Raw genomic sequence first — 10,000 nt, 5'->3', positions numbered from 1 at the left:
CATACACTCAGAAACTGCCAAAACTGTGTTCAGCCACCTTAATATGGACACTTAGGAGACATGCCATGGTGTCCGTAACATGCGGATGGCAACAGGGGTCTTTTTTGTATGAGCATGCGCGACCGCTGACTTGTCAAAGAGCACGCGACCAGTGACAACGACCGTGCTGCATAGTCATAGGAACCAAACTGTTCACTTTGAAAGCTTGCTTGAGATTGAAATGGTAGCAGGAACTTAGGAAAGACCTTCGTTGTACAAAATAAGTAAAGATCTGTTGATTTAAAGTGGAGACTGATGCGCTGAACGAGGTGAAAGAGCAAGTTTCTCAAGGATGTCTGACACGAACATGGCTGCTTGTTGATGTTTGGCGCTCGACTCGTGTCTTGATTTTCCTTTAAGAACCGCAAAGTTTGGCATAGAATGCATTGCTGATGCGTAGCTATTGAGCAAATGTTCTTTATTTAGTGTTTGTCTATAAATCGAATGTAAATCAGTTTCTCGATGCCGTAGAGGATTTCTGTCAATAATTTATTAATAGTTGATTTAGCCATATTTCGGGAGTGGATTAGTAAATATCAGCGGGCGACTACCAGGCCGTTTTCAGTTGGAATAGAAAGTTTTTGCCTTAAGTATTCTACCGATACAAAGTTTGTTTATAGGAAAATTGTAGAACTTCTTGTTTTTGAGTGGACTAACATTGTAACGCATCTTTTACAGGAATTTGCTTTTGGCCAGAGCTTAAATGTTTAAACGATTTTTAACTTTTGGTCGGCATCACATGTTTACTGTACTTATTGGGAAACCTAACCGTTTGTTTCATCAAAATCGGTCACAAGATTGGACTTTAATTTCGGTCCTATTGAATGCAGGTTTGACTGTGTCTCATTGATATTCATTTTTTTTTTTTGTTCGAGACATACAGAGTGACTACCACCAACATCTCACCGGGTGACTAATCTACGTCTCATGTGCTCTTGATTTTGTAGCTTTAAAGTGCTGGGAAAATTGTAGAACATCTATTAATTCACTGCTGAACTGAACATCGGCTTTCACGCACTTCGAACCCACTCGCTGAAATTTGCTATGTTTTTTTTTTCATATTTCTCTTCCTTTCCCATTTCAAAACAAAGAAAATTGAAAGTGTTTACTTGCATCAACAAACGTTTCTGCACTTTGTTTAGACTTTGATGCGGTCAGCGCAATCCTCCAGGCACTACATATACGTGCGCTGTTGTCCAGGTCAAGTGAGGAGATAAAATTTGATAGTAGCTCGTGTATGTTAAAGCCGGTCTACTTCGCTTTTGTGAAGACCATGTTAGAGTTTTTTTTTTTTTTTTGTAAACTACACATTTTGTTAAATCACGAGCACATTCGCCAAGACCAACGGGCAAAATAATTGCTATGATAGCTTTGAGACGCGCTATTTTGGTGAAGGCAAACCCTGTGGTGAGGCTCCATGCACATCGCTTGTTCAGCGGTCGCGCATGCTCACGCAAAAAAGACTATGGCAGACAAAGAGGAAGAAGGGTAGGAACAATGACTGCGCCGAAACGCCAAGGAAGTGAAACTTGAGTAGTAATTATTAAATGGCTATATATATAGTACACGGAAAGAAAGACTGACTTAAAATCAAACATATCAAGCTATTCTGCTACTTAAATCCAGAAACCTGTCATTGTTTGGAGAGTGTAAAATATCTAAAAATAGCACGTGGTTGTGACAAGGAAAATAGACGGTACGCAGATAGCCAGTGGCCGTAAATAGCAGGGTTGACAGAGTTTGAGCCTCAGGACACAGAAAAGTGTCCATTGTGTCCGTATTATCCGGTCTCCGTATTAAAAAGGTAAATTTTATAAACTGTCCGTTATATACGGGTGTCCGTATTAAGCGGATGTTCCGTCTTGCATAGATTAAAATTGTATGTCTGTCCGGCTTCTTATTGATAGAAATTATAGCCAATCAGCGAGCGACGAATAACTCAGTTAGTTTATGAAAATGTGGCTAAATAAGAAAACTCACAAATCCCGCGCTTTGTAGTGTCGGTAATAAAATACTTTTACTTTATACCTTTGTAACTGTAAAACAGAAAAAAAAATCTTACTGAGTGGTCTTGTGCTATAAGGTTGCCTTGGAACATTGGCAGCAAGGTCGAGTTTCAAAATCCCTTGAGTGAGGATGGCTACGAACTCAAAAGGAAGAATGAACTATTCCTGTTTGATTATTTGTTTTCATTGCCTGCAATTTCATGCAATTTTATTTTCTACTTCTGCACGGATCCGTGTGCGTAAAGGGATCTCATACAGCAAATAACGGAAAGCAGCGAACTAGTCTTGCTGGAGATCTTCCCTTTATAAAAACAAGCTAACAAGTGTCAGATGTGCTTGAAGCTTGTTATCATAATGATCAGGCTGAAATGCGCATAATAACAAACGCCTATTTTTTTCTTTCTGAGCTTGCGTACCAGCGGCATGATGCCCTGTCTTCAAATGGTGCGGTCTTAATTTCGCAATCTACTGCGAATTTCAGTGACGTTACAGTTTAGCCCCTCCAGAGTTTAAATTCAGTCCGAGGCGTAGAGTCCATATTCTCCATATTTGGCATACCCGACCTCCCTATCAGTCACGGTCTCTTTTCATATAAGAAGCATATTAAGCAACCACGACCGCGACGGCATGGAGCGAAAACGTAACGAAAAAGTGTATTCACGCTGTTTCAAATTAATTTTTATCACTCTTATTCCATTTCGTTCAAGTTAATTGTCAAATGTTGGTGAACTTTTCTTGGTGTTGAATTCTAGGGTAATGTATCTCAATGTAGGAAAAGGAAAAACAATAGTTTTCTAGTCTGAAAGCGTTCCGTGTTTTGTAATGTTTAAAATATGAACAGCAGTGTTATCAACGGTTTAACATTCGAGCATAATAAGCGAGAGATTTTTTAACCAGTGATAAAACGCGTGCCTTGCGTTTTTTGACAAGCCTTAAAAGAATTCGAGTTTATTTAACATATGTTAAGGGACTTGCCGCGTCCCTTCTCTGTAATAGGTTAATGAAAGTGGGCAATGTGCACTCTCGTAATATTCGAAATAGAAACAAGTTAGACATGCCTTCCTTTCGATTCACTGCTGGTCAGCGGCCATGAGCAGTCCGCCTCTGGAATGACTATCCCGAATCTTTAGGTAATATAGTTGTGGGAAATGTTTACTAAGTTTTCTTCTCCGCAACACCAAGAAAGTACCATTATCTCAAAGCTCCCGCAGTCAAATAAGTGATGTTTATAAGAATCATAGTCCGTTGATCGCTAGACCGCTGGCATATTAGAGGTCTAGTCCATGGACATCTTCCTAATATTCGGCGAGTTGATTACCTGATGGTAGATTGCAAGTTCTGCCATCTCCGCTGGACGGATTGTTACATGAACAACTAAAGGATCCCACTGTGTTTGTACATGAAGCAAGTGAACTGTGGCAGTTGTGAGTACCGCTAGCGCACTCGTCAATATCTGCAGAACGAATAATGCCAAAATGTATAATCAAAAGGGTTTTCATTGCTAAGAGAGAACGGAATGAATTATCTTAAGCGCGATTAAAAAAAAAAAAAAAACAGCAATGATAGAGCTGCTCGTAAGGTGTTACCTCATTGGTCGCAGAAACAATAACACATCATTCAGTTGTTTATCATTATTTCCACTGTTTCACGGTTAGGGTATCTAACCAATTGACTTTTAGGCCTAAAAAAACGATCGCAAGCTTGAACAATAACCATCGTTGCACTTATTATCCGATGAAATAAACTGGCTGCTTGGCTCCGCTTTTCATCTATTTGTTTACTACATACAGTCAATAGTAAAATTAATTAAAATTCCTGCGAAACCAAAACTTTAACTGTAAAAGACGAAAGGAGCACAAAAGACTCTTGCATTGTTGTCGTTGCATTCAATCTAAAAACAAACATATCATACGAACGAAATTAAACTCAAACGACTCACCAGTGCAGGTGTTTCCATTGCCTGTGTATCCTGCTTTACATGAGCATGCGTAAGATCCCACATTATTGCTACACACCGCATTAACGTCACAGCTGTGAGAGTTGGTAGAACACTCGTCGATATCTGGCGAAAAAAGTGAGGAAGCTTTCAAGTTTAGTGACGCAGCAAACTCTTGATCAGTAAGGTGATTTACTCTTATTTTCTCAATGCGTTAATCCTGCTTAACTACAATAGGTAATCGGTTAGTTTATCTTTTATTTTATTTTATTTTTTTGCCTATTTTACATATAAACGAACGGGAAGGACATTAAATTACACGTAATAGACACAATTCGAAAAAAAAAAGAACCTCAAAAGGCGAGGAAGTTTCAAGAAGGCTTATATTTGTCACTTTTTCTTAGCCCTTATAGCAGAATAGCTATAATAAGAGGGAGTATTAGAGGGAGTAAATTTCCTAAATTAAATGCGTAACGATTCAATGCCAATTTTTATTAAATACAACAGCAAAGTTTGTTCAGTTGGTCGTTTTGATTTGCTCCTCGCGAAGGGCGGCCGAAGTCCTCGCGTTGTCTGGGTTTATAATTTTGTGCCGCTACATGGAGCGTTTGGCGATCAAAAAATGGTTTTCGCGATAAATTCAGATAGGAGAAGTATTTTAAAGAAGCAAATTGGACCATCAGCTTCAAAATAAGAGCGAAAATTGACGGATAAAATGAAGATTTGTCAGTGCGTCTCACTCGCGCAGACAAGTTTGCTTTAGCTCGCAGGATATGTTTGTCGGACGTGCGTTTCAGTTTGGGTTTTACAGAAAAAACCTTTAAACTTCTCTGAAATCTATCTTTGTTTTGAGGCTAAGCCGTTAAGTGCTAAATATGCTTTAAAACACGCATTTGAAAATCAAATAGGATAATAAAACAAAAAAGAAGACAGAGAGGAGTCCCAGGTCTTACGACAGATTAGAGCCTGGTCACCTAATCAGTTTCTAACCGGCTGGGCTTCTCTATTGTGAAAGAACGAGTTTAGTGAAATTTTGCGAGATACGTATTTCTAGTTTCGCTTTAATTATTATTTCGAACTATTGAGGTTATATGTCCATCGTTTTCTACATGTTTAAATGTAAAGATCGAATATAGAAAATTCAGGCACGCACATCGTTTTGGAGGCGTGTTTTACAACACTGCAACAGCTTACCAGAGCATGTTTTTCCATCGCCTGTGAATCCTGCTTTACATGCGCATGCGTACGATCCAACAGTATTGCTACAAACCGCATTAACGTCACAGCTGTGAGAGTTGGTAGAACACTCGTCGATATCTGCATGAGAATTGTAAGTTACGTAAAGCGTTAGCATAACTAATATTAAATCTACCTGATGGTTTACATCTGGTAGCTAAGGCGGATGTATTCATTTTTTTGGTTCTTGTTTGTTTGTTGTTTGCATGTTACAACGAATATGGTTTTAGGCTTTTTTTCCAAAATGACATGACAGTGTTGTGCAGTTAAGCTTTTGCACACAAACATTGCACCTTCAGTGGTTTCATCGTCTTGTTTAAGAACCTTCAGATTAGAGTAGGTCGTCTCTTTGAAAAACAATTCATTGTGTGCAATTTCAAAGTTACGATATGTGTAGCTCCATCTCGACCTATGCGTCGCTTAGGAGAAGTGGTCGCACATGGAGGATCAACTGTATCTCAAATACCATTGCAAGGTTTTCCATCTCCTGTGTACCCAGCATTACACGAGCATTTGTATGAACCCACGGTATTCTGGCAAACAGAATTGACGTCACAGGAATGGGAACCAGTGGTACATTCATCCAAGTCTAAAAAGTAAGCACACAGAGGCTTCTTGTCAAACAACATGACTTTTTGGGTTAATGAAGCTTGTTTAAAAAGAATATACTGTTGTGCAGTTGGGTAATTGACGCACACTGGCAAGGCAACTAAAATGTTTGGAAAAAAGAACTTGCAAAAAGAGTCGTAAGAGTCCACTGAGTTTGCACCTATGTTCGTTAATAATTTGCAAAAAGGTGTTTAGAAAACCGGGTTAAAAAGTAAGCGGAGGTTAGCGCCACTTTTCCCGTGGTTCCAACGTATGAACGCTTTCTCGTTCTTCTTTTGATTACGCCGATTTCAGGCTTTTGCGGCCATTTTTAGCTCAATGGACATTTTTTGAATGCAAATGTATACGACTTGTTTCCCTGTGTTTCTAACAATTAAACTGATTGGTGTTACCCTCTCTTCCATCTGTCTAACCATCTGCCTAACATGCTGAACTTTTTTTATGTAGTTTTAACTCAGTAGATTCACTATCTGGAACGTGAAGATGAAGATATATACGGTTATAAATCTTCATAGTGCTACGCTTATTACCTTTAAAACAAGTGTAGTTGTAACAGTTAGTACATGGCACATCATTCCAAGTGTAACCATGCTTGGCGCCAAGAGTGTGAACACAGTCTTCGTTTTTCCAGTCGTTCGGTTGCTGTGGGGCCCAGAACCTAAATTTGCTTATTTCTTTGTTTGTCCACACAAAGGAGCCCTCCACACTTCGGTCATTGAGTCCAATCCAAGATCTCTCTCCGTTGTGACGGTGTTGAATGTAGACATTTTCTTCTTGATTGTGAACCGTTACCAAATTGGAACTCATCGTAGAACAGTTTGATTCAGCGGTCAGCCACGAGGCGCATGCTCGACTTGTGAAGTAACAGTAGCCACCGAAAAAACTCCACCTTGGCTGGCAAATATCTGTGATAAAGATATAAAACTGTGCAGTTTAGAAATCCCCACACATTTGGTCCCTTAAAGAGTGCTTTCTCCACAGGCTTCCCAAGGCTTAGTAAGGAGAACGGAACAATCGAGAAGCGCGAGAAATGGAGGCAAGGAACGCGAGCGACTGGGGACGAGGCAGCTTCACAAATATCATCCCAACTGCTTGTTGGGCCGATACGCTTAGCAGGAGGAAAAGAGGAAAATAAAATTAACGACCCCAAATTGAGAGCAGTATGTACTGATTAAATGGAATAATCAGTAGCAAAAACATTGATCGCCTTTCTCTTTTAATGAAATGACTCTCGCATAAGTTATCTTTTTATGCATTCATAATGAATTAGTTGTGAGGAATCAGTAAAACCTATGTGTTACGAAAACGAGAATTCCATAAACCCGTTCTTACCTGACAAGACAGTATATGATACTGAGAGAGGGTCGTACTTTGACTCGTACAAGTCTTTTAAACACACTCGAGCTCCTGTTGTGTTGATATACTGAAAAATGAGATATGTGACGATAAGAGTGCATTTGATAATGCACAATTCCTAATTATTTCGCCTTAGTCTCGACAATAAAATGTACGTTGCTAATGATTGCTGTTCATACTGTATTAACTGCAGTTTTACCGACTAGTACTTAAGCCCCTTGCAATTAACCGGACACAACACTGTTGGCCAACAACTCCCAACATTGTTGGATGAGTGAGGGTGTGTTCAAGCAACTCACTCGCTACACTATGAAGTACCAGGAATCTGATTTACATCTTAGTCTTTATTCTTCTTTGACTTCTGCTAACGAAAATGTTGGGAGTTGTTGGCCAACAATGTTGCGTCCGTTTGGACGAGGCTTTAGTTTATTAGGGCTAAGGTATACGTCATTGGCATTGCTTTATAAATTAGTGTAGTCAAAAGTGCTTGTATTAATGAGAATAAAACTAAGAAATGTACTCTGCCTGTTGGTTCACTTATTTTGAACGCTGTGACTTAATTACACTCCTCCTATAAATAACCCTAAAATGGTTTATTGCCGTGACAAAAAGTTTAACAATTCAGTTAGTTCACAAATACCCGCACAGCTAACGGGGGCACTAACGCCTCAAAGATATTTTTAATTACAGCCCTTAACTACGCAGATCTCTGACTCACCTCAACCCAAGCGGTTATTGAGTTATGCATTGGATCCAGGCCTCCCCCACTGGAAGTGTGATTCGCTGATACAAATACACTTGGGGCATTCTTGTAAATTTTGGTAAAAAAAATGTCCTAAATAAATAAATGAACACACGTTAAATATTAGGTTAATATAAAACTTAAGGTGGAGGTATAGCAAGATATTAATAATACTAACCCTGCAGAAAGCGTGATTGTTCCAGGCTCCTGGTGACTGAGAGTTTGGAAAAAAAAAATTAAGCAGTGTTCCGAGAACAGGGGCTTGTGAAGAGACAAGAACGCCAACCAGTTCTAAAAACAGAAAACAGAAATTTCACTGCACCGTAACAACGCCGGGTAATACATGTATGTCTAAGAGACAGGTAGAAATATAGATGAATACTACATTCAACATAGATATCTTCATGTGAGCCTGCGTAATTTTGTAGCTCTCTCAAACATAGCTTGAATGATGATAGCGAAATATCCTCCAACCAAATGCTGGCGGCGTCTCTCTTCAGTCCGGCATGGTGATGCGCAACGGTTACAAACACTGAGGGCTCCTTGGAAAACTAAACCCACAGAGAAAGAAAGAGAAAAATAACATGTAATTGTATTTAGTCATAGCGGAGCTCTGGCGCGCGAAGCGCGCCTGCGGAGCACCATGGGTAAGTAAATCTACCCATCCGAGAAAATTTGTTAATCACGTGACCGTGCACCGCCCGCAGCCCGTCCGTCCGTCCGTACCACAGGAAAACCAATGTTCAATCTCACACTTTCTAGCTAGTTTGTTAGCACAGGAAGACTGATATTGCACACATATTGTACATCAATGTTGTGATCAATTGACAGCTGTCAAAGCAGGGTATCCGCTGACCAGTATCACCTGACCGTATCGCGGGCTCAGGTGTCGACCCATCAAGGACGATTATTTTTTTTGAAGTTATGCGCTGACAAGTTACCAGTTTTCAAATGATCGCAGGCTTAAGTTTAATTTTTTTTTTAATCAATATGAAATATGTTGTGTTTTATTTGTATCGCACAATTAAAATTTTGATTTCAAACTGACCTCGGAAGCTAAAATTCGACAAGTTTTTAAAGGCAGGGAAGACATGCCAGTTGCTTTTGACTTTTCCCACCAAGGTCACGCGTTGGTCACGCTCTACGTCCAATTTTTATGCTCTGATTGGTCAATATTTGACAGGTGCGTTCACGCGGAAAATTTATTTAGCATCTTGAAACTTGTTTACTTTGACAGCTGAAGCTGACAGAATTTTGTGTCAACTTGTGATGTTTTTAACTGTGTCTTTCTCCGCTGAATGTACAAAATGAAATTCTGCTACTATCAAGAGTCTTCTGTTATTCATAGCTAGTTGGTTTATTGGGTTTTCGGTTGAGGAATACGTCGCTTGTCAAAGTCGGAAATCCGATTTCGGATGGCATCGTTTTCGTTTTTCACCTTGCTTGATGCGTAAGAGGGTTGAAAAGTCTGAAGCGATTCTGGCCTTACTCGATGGTTTTCAGTGCATCTCGAATGGTACGCCTGAGTAATTATTGTATTTGACGTTCGTTTTTTATATCTAATTTAATGAAGTCGAGCGTAGTTTATGCGGCTATTTAGTTTATTCACGTTTTTAATTGTAAGATTTGAGACAATGATCTGACCGAGTATCTGGTTTGACTATAAGCTTATAGAACTTTAAAAAGCCTTTAGACATTTTCTCACCGCAAATGGAAAGAAATCGTTCCAAAGAATATTTAGTTATAATTCTGGCTGTAAAAGAAAGCTTTGAGCGACTTTCTTGCCTTGAGTTCATCTTTGAAAAAGCACACACCGGGAAGCCGGCTTACAAAATGAAAAACATAAAGAATGATTTCAGAGACACTTTAATACTTGTCTTCGTGAATGAAAATTGTTGTCTCTGTATATGTTTCACCGAATTATTTTCCTTTTATTGATTGTTAGTAGTCTCTTTTGCAATTTTTACGCTGTGCCGTTTGTTTTCAGTCGCTCATGAACATCGCTTGCATGCAGGAGGAGTCAAAATGCCGCGCGTATCAAACGCTTTTGACGATTACACATCGTTATAAAACCAT

The 10,000-nt window shown here is 39.4% G+C and overlaps 1 pseudogene; it reads right to left on the bottom strand.

Annotated features, from left to right (window-relative positions):
• LOC140947022 (uncharacterized) overlaps positions 1-10,000 on the bottom strand; it is a 27,180-nt pseudogene that overhangs the window by 3,773 nt on the left and 13,407 nt on the right.

Source organism: Porites lutea, chromosome 8 (assembly GCF_958299795.1).
Source record: "Porites lutea chromosome 8, jaPorLute2.1, whole genome shotgun sequence".
NCBI classification, from domain to species: Eukaryota; Metazoa; Cnidaria; class Anthozoa; order Scleractinia; family Poritidae; genus Porites; species Porites lutea.
Note: the sequence above shows the minus strand (reverse complement) of the source record. Positions and strands in the feature narration are given on the sequence as shown.